Consider the following 17,119-nt stretch of genomic DNA (forward strand, 5'->3'; position numbering starts at 1 on the left):
TCAAATTATGCACAAAAGGTCCTTCTTCTAGTCTGAATGCACTCATCTCTTTGATGCAATCAATTCAATCCTGCACATTATAGTAGAACGTATTGACTACTTGATAGAAATCCTTGACCACCTTTGTATTTAACATCAGGTCTAAATTCCAATACTCTGGATTGAGCATGTAAGCCACACTATGGAGTGGAATGTGAGCACTCTTTCACCTTGCATGAAAGTACTTAGACAAAATTCTTCGTTGTTTTGCAGAGAATGGTATTCGCCACTCCTTCTCTACTATAGACTCTTTTAACTCCTCACGATTTTCTAGACTTTGTTGGGCTGACCACCAAGTCATCCACACTCTACCCATATTTGGTGCCTTCTGATCAAGGTTGTGAATAGCGAACATAGCATGCACCATTACATGGTATGCATCCATCACACTCTTCCACCAAGCAGCCTTGTTTATGGATCCACCACGTAGATAAGTAATTTTCTATTTCACTTTTTTAGTTTGGTCAAGCTTCCATTCGTCAAAAGCCTTGCAGTTGAAAGTGTCGATCATAGTGTACTTATTGTGTAAGAGTGATTCCAATGTATAAAAGTGCGTGCAAAACCAAGCATCAACATGTAATTTTAGCTTAACTGACATGCGCATCCTATACAAATTGAGCACTCTTTGTCGTTTCAAGATAAGCTTCACAACTTATCGTACTATGTCAGTTATTTTGGTGAACCATGTAGTTTGTTCACTAGTATACCAATCTTTAGCACCATATTTAACAGTGTGCATATTACAACCATTGGCATGAATTTGTGCAAAACACTTATTTATTTCTTGCCGATATTTTTACAATTCTTTGCATTGTCCATGACTACTTGAATAACACATTCATCATCAATCTCTTTAAGTATATTAATCAAGACCTCAACAATGTATTTGCCACTTTTGATAGCATTGAAATTTGGACAAACCAGCATCACATTGATCAATGGTCTTCTTTGAATATTAGACCAACCATCAATGATAATTGTGCAACCTGAAAGCGATATATTTCTAAGAATTATTTTAGAAACGTGCTCCTTGACTTTGATGTAACACTTGTCCAAGAGATCAATTCCTATCGTGTGATACAAAGGAGCTGCAAATCTAGGACCGAACTCACCAATTTTCTTCCATACATGTTTCCAATGATTGTTGGCAACCATGACTAATGCACTCCTAGTGGAAGAAATTGCTTTTGCAAGTGCATTTTGTGCTTCTTCTAGCGTCCACATTCAAATCTTTGATGCAATGATCTTTGACGTATTTGTCCAGGTCCACAAACATTGGGACACTTAAAAGAAACACTGCTTAGCATTTCCTCTCCTTGCGCATATTGTTCTGTAGGGTTGGTTGGTGTCACCATAGGATTATCATGATTAGTATTTAACTCTAGCTGCTCTTGACATGCATCCATAACAGATTCCTATACCCACCGTTTCTTGCTACTCTTTTTAAGAAGCTCTTCTCTCAAATGCTTTACAACTACAGGTACTTGATGAAGGAGAGGAGCTGGGAGCACAGTTGAAGAGGAAGAGGAATACGCACACACACACACACACACACACACACACACACACACACACACACACACACACACACACACACACACACACACACACACACTCACCACCATAGCCACACACACCGGTTGAAGGGGGAGAGCCAACACGTACTATGTGCCCCCTTTCTTTCTTCTCTAGCTTTTGGACTAAGGCACAATACACATTGTACTTAGTGTTAGTGGCTCACATAAGTGTATAGCTGTACAATTAGGGTTAGTAGCAGCTAGTGATGGGCGGTCGGCCACATGGCCATTAAACCTAACATTCTCCCACTTGATGGACAATGTGGGAGACCATAAGAATGGAAGACAACCACTCTTCACCCAATGCCCATCAATTCACGACAATGCTGAAACTGATGGCTAGAGAGACCTTTAGTGGGTGCATCCGCTGTGTTCTTTGATATAGGAATCTTCACTAAATCAAGGCTCTTGTTTGCCAGGCATTCACAACTGAAGTGATAATGCACATCAATGTGTTTTGTTCTGAAATGAAACTCTAAATTGTTAGCCAAGGCAATAGCACTCTAACTGTCACAATGAAGAACTAGTGTATGCTGCTCCAATCAAAGATCTTTCAATAAGCGAGCAAGCCAAATAGCTTCTTTGCATGCCTCACTCAATGCAACATACTCTACCTCTGTGGTAGAAATGGATGTACAGTCTTGAAGAACGGATCTCCAAGAAATAGTAGAACCAACAAATGTGTAAATCCAACCTGTTTTTGATTTATGACTGTCAACACAACCTACATAATCACTGTCTACAAATCCCTAAATGGATGACTCTCCATGACCATAGCATAACTGTCTATTTGCAATGCCACTCAAGTATCTAAGAATTGACTTGACAAAATCCTAGTGCTTTTTACCAGGGTTAGACATAAATCTGATGACAACTCCCACTGCATGTGCAATGCTAGGTCTTGTAGCCACCATGGCATACATGAGACTACCACAAGGTGAAGTATAAGGAACCTTAGCCATCGCAGCTTTTTCCTCAGCAGATTTGGGACAATCGTTCTTGGTAAGTTTCAAATATGTAGACAATGGAGTACTCAAAGCCTTCCCCTTCTGCATGTTGAAATGATCAAGAACCTTGTGCACATACTCTTTTTGAGAAAGGTACAACAACCTCTTCTTACGATCACGAGTAATGCGCATACCCAAAATGTGATTGGCTTCACCCAAATCTTTCATGTGTCAAACAAATTGACCTTTCAACTTGGTTTTCAAGTCAGCAATGTCCTTCTTAGAATGACCAACAATAAGCATGTTATCTACATAATGGATAAGCATAATAAGCTGTCCATTGGGTTGGCTTTTCAAGTAAAGACATGGATCCTCATTACTATGCCGCTTATAGCCTAGGGAACGCATAAATGCATCAACTTTTGATACCATTGGTTGGATGATTGCTTCAAGCCATAGAGACTTTTCAAAAGCTTACATACCAAATGTTCCTTGCCCTTTAGCACAAACCCTTCAGGTTGTTGCATATAAATCTCTTCCTTGAGATCACCATGTAAGAAAGCTGTAATGACATCCATTTCATCAAGCTCCATATCTTCAGTGGCAACCAAAGCAAGCAACATTCTCAGTGTGGTCATCTTGACCACTGGAGAAAATATTTCCTGAAAATCGACACCATATTCTTTCTTGAAACCTTTGGCCACTAAACGAGCTTTGTAATTGTGAAGCTTCTTCTTGTAAACCCATTTACAAGGCAATGCTTTCCTACCTTTTGGTAATGGAACAAGTTCCCATGTTTTGTTCTTTGCAATAATAGACATCTCCCACTTCATAGAATGTTCCCACTGAACCTTACCATTGGCTAGCATAGCCTCTTTGTAACAAGAAGGCTCACCACTATCTGCTAGCAAAACAAAATCTGCACCTGGGATAAACGTTCTGGCGGATGTGAGACTCTTTGAGATCTTCACGGTTGATTAGAACTCGTACTAGCATGTGTAATAATTGGCTCGGGAGCTGTCTGGACAGGAGGTGATACATTAAAAAATATCACTTTCTAGAATTCAACCTCTTTCACTGGCTGTCTATGCATCTTAGTCTCATTAAATACAACATCACTGCTACGGATCACTGATCGACTTTTTGGATCCCATAAACGATAGCCAAATTGACCATCTACACCATAGCCAATGAAGATGCATTTCCTGGACTTAGGATCTAGCTTAGTAGGCAACTCCTTGGGTACATGTTCATAAGCTTCATAGCCAAATGTGTGGAGTTTTTCATGAGACAATTTATGTCCTGACCATAACTCCAAAGGTACACAAAACTGTAATGAAGCATGTGGTGATCTATTGATCAAGTACACAGCTGTGTATAAAGCTTCATTCCAAAATGCTTGCGATAAATTAGCATGTGATAGCATAGAAATAGTTCACTCTTGGATGGTCCTATTCATTCGTTCCGCAACACCATTTTGTGCAAGGGTATAAGGAGCTGTAAACTCACGCTTAATTTCCCTTCTTGAACAGAAGTCTGTAAACTCTTTGGAGACATATTCTCCACCATTTTCTGAGTGCAAAGCTTTCAACTTATGTTCAGACTGAGTTGCAACACTAAATAAAAAATAATAACTTCTTGAAGCAAGAAAAGGTCTCATCTTTAGACTTCATGGCATAAACCTAAACATGCCATGTTGCATTATCAATGAATGTAACATAATAGGACGCACCACCATGGGGTTTAGAAGGCATAGGCCCACAGTAATCATTGTGCACAAGCTCTAAGGGTTTTCTTTCTTTGTCAAAAGAGTGTGTACGATTTGTCCGTGTTTGCTTTCCATATTGATAGTGCTCACAAAAGGGAAAATAAAAAAACGACAAAGACGATAAGTAGCCCAAACGAGAGAGTGTCTCCATTTCCCTCTTTGACATATGTCCTAACCGGCTATGCCACAAAGCAACGATTGGTAGCTCAGATTTTTAGAAAGAACACTACTTTTATCAGATACATAGAGGATAAAGTGAACCAACTTTAGAATCATGAGATATGATAAGATGACCCTTTGCAACACGCCAAGACTGCTGATGAAAAGTGACTTTGTAACCCAAGTCATCAAGATGTCCAACCAAAATTAGATTGCATGTCAAGGCTGAAATATGACGCACATTACAGATGATAAACTTCACCCCATTTTCCATAACAATGGCAATATCACCTACACCAACAATGTCACAAGAGTAACTGTCACCAAGTGTATCATAGCCAATGGTTTCCTTGTATGTAGTAAACCAATGCCTATGAGGTGTGACATGCAACTAAGCACCCGAATCAAGAATCCATGTATAGGATACTTAACCACTAACGAGGAGTTCAACTGACATAGAACTCTGCAAAGATAGAATTTTCTGTGCATCATAAAAGCTATGTTCAGTTCTTCAATTTTAGCTCAACTCTTCGGTTTCTCCTCTTTATCATCATGATCTTTGCCTTTACCTTTGACCTTCTCTTTGTCATGCTTCCAAGCATAACAATCCTCCTTTATGTGCCAAATTGATCACAATAATGGGATTGAAATTGCAGCAACCACAAGACTTTGAACTATCCTTTGGTGCATCTCTATTGCCCTCTTTTTTGGACTCACGTTGCAAAGAACATCCCTCACGTTGCTTATCATCCGTTTGCACATAATGAGCTTCGCCATAATGCAAGCTAGTCATGGTCTTTCGAAGCATCTCCTCTAACAAAAGTGCACTAGTAACATCATCGTACTTTAGCGTACCATTAGGAGCAGAGTTACTAACATCTGTGAAAAAGATATCCCAAGAGGGTGGCAACGAACAAAGCAAAAAGATTGCTTTCATCTCATCATCAATGGTCATGCACTGTGCACAAATCTGGGCAAAAAGAGAATCAAAATCATTGATATGACTAGCAACACTAGTTGAATCCTTCATACGAAGGTTGAAAAGTTTTTGCATCAAGAAAACCTTATTGCTAGTCTTATCCTTTTAATAAGTGTCGCATAATTTTTGCCATAAAGTATGAGCAGTCTCGCATTCTAACACTAAAAAGTACACCAACTCACCAAGGTGCAGTCTAATCATAGACCTACATAGCTCATCAAGCTCCTCCCACTGAAATTGAGTCATGTGTATATCTTCAGTTCTAGCCACATAGGCAATAGACAACTTTTGCTTCTTTTGGACAAGCACATCATGCATTTGGTTCTTCCAAAGCTGAAAATTAGTGCCATCAAACTTCTTTATGGCATAAATGTCATGGTCTTTGCTAGTAGACATGGTGACAAAAGTACCAAAAGATTTTGGGAAAATTTCAACAAAGTCTCCTTTTATTTGGGACTATGTCAACCAAAATACAGGACAAAATGAGCAAGTATGTCACTCACAAAGCATAAAAGAGGGCAATGCCTCTCAAAAGCACACAATATAGAGACCAATTGAGGCGCGTAAACTATCACATTAACCATAAAACACCAACTGGGCGTCAAAAGAACCTATACCACTCTATACATGTCCTATGGCAAGGTCTCGTAAGGGATGCTCCAGCTACCTGTATCACCGAAGGTATCTCCACATTTGAGAATACCCCAGCGCAATGAAAACAATGTAGGTTATGCAGCAAAACGTATAGCCAAGTCTCAGAAATGGCTACCATCCGAACCAAGTCTCATAAATGGTCGAGACTGCAGTACTAGCCAAAAGATGGCTCCACAAAAGCGTACAATGGTAGTATCCACAAAGACGTACAAGTCTGTCACGACACTCAAACAGGTGTCAAAAGAGCTCAAACGCTGTCAAAAGTGTCAACATATGCATGTACGGATGAACAACTGCTCCCACTAGAAACAGAGTATCGCAAGCACTAAAACCTGCAACCTATGAGTTGATGCCGATGCCGTAGTCAAAGTTGAGATCGAGGCCGAGAATCACAGAGAAAGCTAACCAAGCCACTCTATGTACTTGTACTTGTAGTCAAAGAAGACAATGTCGTCAAACTCCCACTCTATGTGTGTGTATGAGGCCACTCCGAAAGAGGCTACACACTCCCGACTGAGCCGTGGGCTCTTGTAGATGGAAGGCAGTGCAACAATGGTACCTGTAACTGGCTATGGAAGCCCTGCAACACAAACTACCAAAAGAGGGCTGAAAAATTCAGCTCCTGAATCGTAGCTTGAATGGGGTTTCTGTGGCTCGAATGGCTCCGAAAGGGGGTAAAACTGCAGGACACCTGCTAGAAACACTCTCGAAAAGCTGAATTTATCGATGCTGAAATCGGAATCCTGTTTGCACTCACGCGTGCATGCGGAAACAATTTCGGGAATGAAATCTCCCTGCTGATACCAGATGAAGGGGAGGAGCTAGGAGCACAGCGAAAGAGGAAGAGGAATACGCTCACACACACTCACACACTCACCACCATAGCCACACACAGGTTGAAGGGGGAGAGCCAACACGTATTGTGTGCCCCCTTTCTTTCTTCTCTATCTTTTGCACTAAGACACAATACACATTGTACTTAGTGTTAGTGCCACTCACATAAGTGTATAGTTGTACGCTTAGGGTTAGTAGCAATTAGTGATGGAAGGTCGGCCACATGGCCATTAAACCTAACACGTGAGGTGCTTTGCATGTGCAAATATTGATTGTAAGACTACCCAAAAAATGATCCCTAATATGTGGTGCCCCGTCTGATTTTGTGGTCAGGAAAAATTTACATTTCCACTCCATAGGTACGTGAGGTGCTTTGCATGTGCGAATATTGCTTGTAAGACTACCCAAAAATGATTCTTAATATGTGGTGCCCCTTCTGATTTTGTGGTTAGGCAAAATTTACATTTCCACTCCATATATCGACCGCATATATTGTGAGCAAACTCCCACTCTTTGCCGGGGACTTTTCTTTTCTTTCTTGATTTTGTACCACTTGCGTCGACATTTTGCTCCATTGCTTGAATTTAATGGTAAAGGCATAAGAACTAGATATTCAGCTATAAAAAAAAAATTACTTTTCAATATATTTTAAAACCAAAAATCTTCCTTAATATAGCAATCAAATTTACTCATTGTGTAATTTGCAATGCACTTTTGTCAACCCACATATCGACCACATATGTTGTGAGCAAATATACACATTGCAATGCACTATCTGACATACAATATACATACAAAAAAGCTTTGAATTTTTCAATGCACTTACAAACATGAGGAATATTATACACCCTCTACAATTTGCAAACAATATGACAGGTCTAAAAACTTCACATTATTCATATATATAGAGATTTAGGGTTTTTTAATTTGCTCAAATATTTTTGCATGCAACAAAGAATAATAAACTTAAACATTGAAACGATGATAATTATTTGCAAAACACAAACGAAAGCAATAATATCTATGATTTCCCATCTTGTACACTAACAATCTTTCACAATACACAATGCACTCTCTATCTAAACCAATTCATAAGACAAGACTATTAAATCTTCAATACAATTACACAATTGAGGACTACTTGTACCCAATCAAGGATTGTAGCCCCCTTATACACATTCATGTGTAATTACTCACATTATTAACATAATCACAAGATTGTGATCATGTTAGTGAAATCCCTAGTAATAGATCGTGTCTCATTGGTACAAGGTTGCACAATGGCCATTCTTTGGCCATAGGGGCCCCCAATAGCAAAAATATGGTGATTGTGCAACCTTAGACCGATGAGATTCTTTCAAATGGCCATGAAACTTTTCATGAGTGAGTAATGTTCTATATATTCCACTTTTAAAACATGCTTGTGCATCAAAAACCATTTCATCGGTCCAAGGTTGTCCAATAGCCATATTTTTTCCATAGGGCTCATTTGGACCCCTATGAAAAAAATGTGGCGATTGTCTAACAAGATGGATCAAAATGTCCATGAAACTTTGCAAGGTCAAGGGATTCAACATACCCACCATTCTTGAAAATTATTATCGGCATTGAATCGCATCTTGTTGAGTACACGGTTGCACAATGGACATTTTTTTCCATAGGAGCCCCCATTGCCAAAATATGGAGATTGTCATTAGGAAATGAATGGGGTATAGGAGGGCCTCTTTATCTAGAAGTTTAAGGGAATGCTTAAAGCTTAAGCCAAGTTTGACCAAGCCTAAAAGAGAGGGCAAAAAGGCCTATGCTGAGATTTTTTTAAAAGCCATTTTCATATTTTGAATTTGAAAATAGTCTATTTAGTAACCCAAAAGAGAGGTGGGTAAATGAATTTTAAAATGTCCTTTTCCCACCACTCTTCTTTCTCTTACATATAAAACAATGTCTCTCACTTAGAACTCATTAAAAGAGGCACTTTTCAGTCCCCCTGCCAAAAAAGTAGATTTTCCACATTCTCTCACTGCATTCTCTCTCTAAAATGTGAGCCAACTTTCTCTCTTTCTTTCCTCCCTTTTCTCTCTTGTCACTTCCTCTCCCAATCATTAAGGAGCATTCTTGGATGCCTCTTTCTGAAAAAGTGCAGATCCTCCAAGGTTGCAGATCTGCCCTCTCCCACTCTCTCTTCCTTTATTGTCTTTCTATCTCCCACTCCTCTCTCTCTCTCTCTCTCTCTCTCTCTCTCTCTCTCTCTCTCCCCCATGCTTCTCCCACTCCAGCTCTAGCTGAGAGCAATGGAAAACTCCATTACCCCTGTGTGCAATAGTATTTCTCTCTTTACACTCATGATCAACAATTTCTCTCTTTACACTCATGACCGACAATTCAAATTCAAAGGAGATTGAGTTGCACTCCCCCTCTTTCTTCCCTCCACAACATAATCCTTTTCTCCTATCTCTGAGTACTCTCCACTTCTTTCCTCCATAGCCACCTTCACCTGGTTGTAGCAGTCACCATTACACATTCTCACTAATTTAATTCATTAACTAACACAAATGTCATTCAATCCCCTACCAGTGCAAGACATTATTAACAAGTCAAAACGATATCGATTAAATGTTGATTTAGAGCAGGAGTACACTACTGTGTGACTTGGCATATCTAATCCCAATGCTGGAGAGCAGCTACGGAACCATGGATGCAAGGCAATCAACTTATGGGTTGATTACCATATTTAACTTGGCAATCCAATGACCAATGTGCATCACCGCCTTTTTGTATTGTCACTAAGCTACTGCATTTTATTGGAGATGGGAGAGACAGATTGTTTGGCTACTGTTAGATATTACATTCAGCTTTTATCAATGAAAGGGAAGCAAGAAAATATCTTTGTGCTTCCTATTTATCATTGCAAGAGAAGTACGTGAAAGACATCCAGCAAGTCAGAGAGGAAGCCAACAAGAAGATGAAGTAGCTAAACGAGGAGATGTCAAAGCTTATTGAAAAAGCAGAGCATCAAAAAATGGAGCAAGAGTGCCATCTAGACAATTATGTTCAGCTACAACACAATGCACATAATATGTACCGGTGAATAGATCATCTCACACACATTTCATTGGGCTATCACATTTGCAAGCGCAAGAGACATGCGATGTCTATGATATCTTCAAGCAGTGGAGCTCAAAAGAAATGCATTTGTCAAACTTGATAGGAATACAAATGCAAGCTTCTAATTTCATACAATTTTTGCAGGTTGCTGTAATATTATTTCAATATGCAGGAACTTGGCTCGGATGATGATAGGAATCGATTCCGATGTTGAAACGATTGGACATACTCTGCTGCAACATATCATCAAACCAAAGGAGTTGGTGGAGCTTTTGGATGATCCATCCAATGCTAGCATTGCTACTGTTTTGTGTCAGAAGTGTTTCAATGAGCTAAAGAGCATTGTGTCGCCTCAGGAGATGATGGAGGTGTGTGATAGCGTAGGAATAAGTTTCAAGGCCTACGAAGCTTTGTATAGACTTCTCACACTAGGTCACAGAGCAAAAAGTTTGTTTAGGTTGTTGTTGCCAATGCCTTATAGTGTTAGTGTTGCAAAAAGGTGCACCAATAATAATGTTGCAAGCTTGTTGGGTGGATTTCAATATGTGGAGGATGCCCTACCATTAGAAGAGAACAAATCCTTTTGTTACAACGAGTTCAATAATGTCTATGTTGACTTGTTGAAGCTCTAGGAGTCAATGATCAAATTTTATGGGTTGACACAGGAAGAGTGTGATGGCAAAGTTATATTTGTGATGAAGCTTGATGAGTGCCATATTGTCAAAAGTCAACGGCTTGAAAGGGTAAGCGTTACGCTTATGAACAGATCCTTGGTGGGCGTCGATGTTGAGCTAAATACCAACGAGACGCGAAACACCTGTTTAGGTGTTTATTCCGAAAAGAATATTTGGTGGTTGGCAGCTTTTCATCTCCCACATGAGACACATGAGTCCCTCAAATGGTATTTTAATCACACCTCAATCATTGACGTTATTCGGCAACAACAAGGACAACGATTGCAGGTTTTAGGTCTGGGTACATTCCAAGTGGAGTGGCATTTGGTAGGAAACTTGAAAACTATCAAGTGTATGTTAGGATGTAAGCATGGTGCAATGACCCTCTTTCCATGCATTTATTGTTGCCATAGTAAAATCTCATTAGGAACTAAGGGCAAGGGTAAGGGTAAGGGTGGCAAAGCTACAGTGATCAACTCTGCAAAAGGTGTGACCACTACACAAACAGTGGGAACAGTGGGTAAAGCACTACAACAATGGTTTCAAGGTATCCTCGGTTCCCAATAACAACTATGTCTAAGGATGGGTATACTCGATTAGTCTGGTACTTTTCACAATACTAGCTATTAGTTAAGAATAAGTCACTTACAACATCTAGGAATTTTTGGATGGTGGTCGTGTCTCTTAAATGTGGCATCATCTATAGAAAGACTATATTAGGTAAAGTGGAAAAATCCCAATTCCAAGATTGGACCACTTTCAATATATCATGTATAAAATATTGAGATTTTGTCAAAAAAGACATCTTTCTTCCCGTCTCATTCCACTTTACACACATAGATTACACATTGAAAACGACTAAAATTCCATGGGTTCAATCAATTGGATAATTAGGTGACTAGTATATTGCATCCATTATCATTTTCTATGTTCAATTGTCCTATCTACAACTTAATTTCAACATGGAGATCTTGGTTTCAAGGCCCACCACTTGTCCAAACTAAGGTTAAAATAGTGCCAAAAAAAAAAATCTAGCTCCATCACTTGTGCAACTAGGATCTATTCAGGAATACAAGTCACTTTTTATGTTGCATCACTTTTAAGACATGTGGCATTCAATCAAGGTCCACCTCTAATCTAGGACTTCTTAAGTTCAGGCATGGGCATACATAAAAGGTGGAGCACATGCTCTATTGCATCATAGCAGGGTTGGTTTCAAGGTGCACTTGTCCAAGGAGGTAGGCTACTTTCACTTATGGTGGAATGAAAACTCCACTACCTATTACACTTCAAGTGATAGCATATGCTCTATTGTATCAAAGGGCTAGTTTCAAGGTGCACTTGTCCAAGCTAGGCTCCCTTCCTTATGGAGTAATGTAAAGTCCACTACTTGTTCAATAACTTCAAGTAGTAAGCTAATGTGAGTACTTACAACTATGTCTAAGTGATCCTCTATTGCAACATAGGAGGTTTGGTTTGAAGGTCAAGTAATAAGGTTCCAAGTGCACATAATGATATATTTTCCACCCACAAGAAAAGAAATTTAAATATGCTATTTCATACCTAAATAGACTATGTGTAACTAGCTCACTACGTGAGAAAGTAATGTATGAATCTCATGCTCCTCCTTATGCAGGGCATAGAGGGATTCAGTCTACCCTAAAAGGGATTGAAACATATTTCTATTGGCCTACCATGAAAGCAAACATATAAGAGTATGTTTCTAAATGTGTGGTATGCCAAAAGATGAAGTTTGATAGAGGGAAGCAACCAGGATTGCTTCAACCTTTGCCAATCCCTAATTCACCATGGGAGAGCATATCCATGGATTTTTTATCTTTGGATTGCCTAAGTCGATCCATGGGAATACAAAAATATGGACGATAGTAGACAGGTTTAGCAAACAAGCTCATTTTATACCTCTCAAAAAGACTATCAAAGCCCATCAAATGGCAACCCTCTTCATTTGACAAATCTTCACGTACCATGGCTTGCCAATGTCCACAGTGTCGGATAGAGATCCTAGAATGACCAGTAATTTTTGGAAGAGTCTCTTTGAGAATTTAGGAACAAGGCTAAACTTCTCTTTGGCCTATCACCCGCAACTGGATGGCCAAAGTGAAATAGCTAACCTAAAAATTCTTGATCTACTAAAAGCCTATGTAACGGAAGTAGATCAAAGATCCCAATGGGAGAAGTAATTACCCTTAGTGGAGTATGCCTACAATAACACTGTACATACTTCAATGAGAAAAGAACCTTTCGAGGTAATTGAGGGAAGATCAAAAGGTCCCTTGCTACTTAAGGTACACGGGAAGATCTTCGTTGCAGATGAGTATAGCCGAGACCTACAAGAATCTTTCCAAAAGATTAAGGATGCTATCTCTATCTCACAGCAAAGGCAAAAGGCTGCTGCTGACAAGCACAGAAGAGCCCAAGCCTTTAAAGAAAATGATTGGGTCTTACTCAAATTTCCCAAGGCTCAATTAAGGCACACGACGGGCAAGAATCCTATGAGACACCAAAAGTACTATGCTAAGTTAGCAAAAAGGTACTATGGTCTCTTCCAGATTCTTATGCCAATCAATGAGATGGCCTATCAACTCAAGTTGCCCAATCATTGGCTCATACACAATGCTTTCCATGTTAGCCTATTAAAGCCTTACAAAGGAGAGCCACCTCAAGAATCAACTATTGAAGACCCACCGGAGATCGAGGACCAAGAAGAGATGCTGCAGCCCGAGTCCATTCTCCGACATGAAGACAAGGTACTAAGAGGCGGTAAGACTATCCGACGATATCTTATTAAGTTTAAGAATTATCCTTTTGAAGATGCTAGATGGATGCAAGGCATACAATTAAAGGATAACCTAAACCTTGTCAATGCTTACAATGCTTCCCTAGAGTAAGCCAATGTACAAATGTTAAAAAATGAACAAAGTTTTTGTCTTATAAGACTCTCTTTTTATTTATTGTGCACAAAAATGAAGTAGTATGCATGCTTAGATCGAGTTTGCGGAGACAACGTCTCCCAAACGCCAAGTAGAGCTTGTCACTCTACTATGGAAGATTGATAGGACTAGTCATCCATTTTGGAACAATGTCATAGGGTAACATAGGGATCCTCTACCCGCTAGAAAAAGGACTAATGAATATGCTTTATCTTATCTACCCCATCGTCGAGGACGACTATGATTTCAAGAGAGAGGTAATGTCATAAAAACTAATATCTAATTCTCCTAAATGATTTTCTCATGTTAAACTGATCATTTAATATGGGGAAGTGCCAAGGGAGAAAAAGCTAGAATATTGGTTAAGCTGGGAGACCGGCCACAGTAGGGATCCAAAGAAGGAAAATAGGGATCCAAAGGGGAGGCCATATGCATAAGAGCAATGTGAAACAATGGACTTAAAAGACCCTAAGGTTCAGCCCATTAAGACTTCCAAAATGTTAAGGTTCCAAAATTCAAAGGTTGTGTCCAAAGGTCAAACATTAGGGAAATTGGATGCTTTGTGCGTGTGCCAAAAGTCTTCATGCATCCCTACATAGCAGGGGGCGAGCCCTAGTTGTAGGAGATGAGAGAGAAACTCACACACACACATACAAGCTCCCTTTACACAAAGGGAATGAGGGACACATGTCAGCTCCCTAGACCAAATGCCCACAAGGTGTACTCAAATCCTATTGGATGGCCATGGAGGTGGCCCAATGAGAATTAGGATACAGTAAATCTACTTTTAATTAATTTAAAAACACTTAATAAAAGAACCAATAAGAATTAATATCTCTAGAAGACTATTGGACAGCAGTCTCCCAAGGGGTCAAATGAGAATTCAACAACCCAATGGCTTGCCTGATTCCTATTGGCCAGGAGACAAAGGGGTCCAATGAGAGTTTAGTTGCATTTATTAACTACCTAAAGCTCTCACAAAAGAGGAAAGGGGGACACATGTCAGAAGGCTATCACTTATGCTCATAAAATCCTATTGGCTAAGACTGGGGAGGTCCAATGAGATGCTAGCAAGAGCAAATAGCAAGAGGGGTCGACCGAGAGAGAGGGGGTGATTTTTCAAAGGAAATTATCCACACACACTCACACAAGCTCATGTGTAGAGTAATAAGACTCTCTCTCTCTCTTCTCAAGCTTTAATGGAAAGCTTATCACCTACTCCAAGCTTGTGAGAAGGGAGGCCTACACCAATAACTCTTGGCTTTGTGATGCAAATCCAACCAAGAGCCAAGCTTCAATGCATGCTCATCTCCTTTACCATGCTAATTACTAAGCTAAGCTATGCCAACATGAGTGATTATGTGAGGAGATGTACATCTTTCTCGTAAGACTACTCCTTCTTCCTCTCAATCTACTCTCATACCTCGCTAGCTCTCACCATCTTCGAAGGTGTGTGAGGTCTTGGGTCTGAGACCGTGAGGGAATTGATGTCGTGTTTGATAAGTGTTTTGCTTAGTGCTTGAAGTTTCCATCTTCATTGCACTAGCTAGTATTGAAGGAACACAAAGGATTGTACTGTAAAATGTCTCTCTTGATGGGAGAAACCATAACACAAAGCCTTTTGGAGGGGGGACTGGCTCCATGCAAATCCGATCCTCAACTGTTGTCAATTGCTTAATTTCTCTCTCTTTTGAAGTATTATTCATGGTATCTAACTAGGTGTTATGCTTTTTGTTGCTCTCTCCACCCAAGCACTCTTGTTATTCTCATTAGGAATCTATTCTAATGAAATGCTCACTATGTTCATGCTATTTTCCACTACACACAAGTTACTAGACCATTAAATGTTACAGTATGCACACATACCTATAAAGCTTCTTAGTTCATGAAGATTCCTTGGTTTAGGCCAATCTTTTATTACCTCTAATTTTGATGGATCCATTTGGATGCCATCTTGAGAGATAATGTGACCTAAATACTGAATGTATTGTAAGAAAATATCACTTTTCTTTCGAGTAACATAAATTTTATTCTCTCTTAAAACTTGAAATATTACCTGGAGGTATTACTTGTGTTTGTCTAACGAATTAGAGTAGATGATAATATCATCAAAGAACACTCCAGTAAAGGTTTGGTGAGGCATGAATAGCTTCTCCATCAAGCGGTTGAATGTGACTGGTGCATTGGTCAAGCCAAAAGGCATGACAATATATTTGTAAAGACCAAACATAGTGCAAAATGCGGTCTTTACAATGTCTTGCTCATCTATCCTTGATGATAGCCACTTTTTAGGTCAATCCTACTGAAGTAGGTGGACCCTAGTAGCTTATCAAATAGGTCTTCTACCCATGGAACGGGAAACCTATTCTTGATAGTGATCCTATTTAGTGCTCTATAGTCGACACACATTTGATATGTGTCGTCTTTCTTTTGCACTAGTAACATGGGTGAGCAAAATGGAGATGAGCTAGGCCTAACCATGCCCTTGTCAACTAACTCATGCACTTGCCGCATAATCTCCTCTTGTTGAGCTTGAGGAACTCTATAAGGAGGTTTGTTAGGCGGTGAAATTCATGGAAGAAGTTCAATTGCATGGTCATCATTGCCTCATTTAGGAGGTAGCTCACAAGGGATTTCGTCGATAAAGACATCTTGAAACCCCTTGAGAAAATTGGATAACTCTAATTCCTTGTGAGTGTGTTTATTTTCTTTTGTTAAAACATTAGGTTCATTTTGAGAATCTTTAACAAAAATCATATGCACGGAAATAGAGCTCTTTATTGACTTATTGAAAGCTTGTGTATGTACAACGGGTATGGTGTTACCCATTTGCTTGGCATCTATGTACATATCTTTTTCCCTAAACCTAAAGTAGATTCTTCTTTTAGGGAATTTAACATTGGTAGCCATGCGATCAAACCATGGTGCCCCTATGATTACATCCTCGTGCTTGAGAGGAGAGATAAAGAAGTCCTCTTTGTCCACATAGCTTTGGATATGGAGCCTCAATTTCCCGATTAAGGAAGTGACTGAAGCTTCTTGCCCCTTGAAAGCACCGTCTGCGAGTAGGACATCTCCCATCTGATAAGGTTGTATGCCTAGCTTGGTGGTCAACTCTATGGATATGAAATTGTGAGTAGAACCAGGGTCAAAGAGAATAAAAGCATCATGTTCTCTTTCCTTTCCCCAAGCATGGCATAGAGGAGATCCTTTATGGTGAGTTTCCTCCTCTTGGATTTCAACCAAGGTAGCTCTAGGAGGCTCATGGCTGGTGTTCTTTTGGGGACAAGCATGGTACGCATGCCCTTGCTCGTCGCACTTGAAACAACGGTTATCCTTGCGATAACGCTCAAACTCTTCAGGAGAGAGTTTGTTTTTGCCTTTGTAAACTCCCTTCTCCTTAGCTTTGTTGGAATTGCCCTTAGGATACTTTTG

This window comes from Adiantum capillus-veneris, chromosome 3 (assembly GCF_014529385.1).
Source record: "Adiantum capillus-veneris isolate H3 chromosome 3, ASM1452938v2, whole genome shotgun sequence".
NCBI classification, from domain to species: domain Eukaryota; kingdom Viridiplantae; phylum Streptophyta; class Polypodiopsida; order Polypodiales; family Pteridaceae; genus Adiantum; species Adiantum capillus-veneris.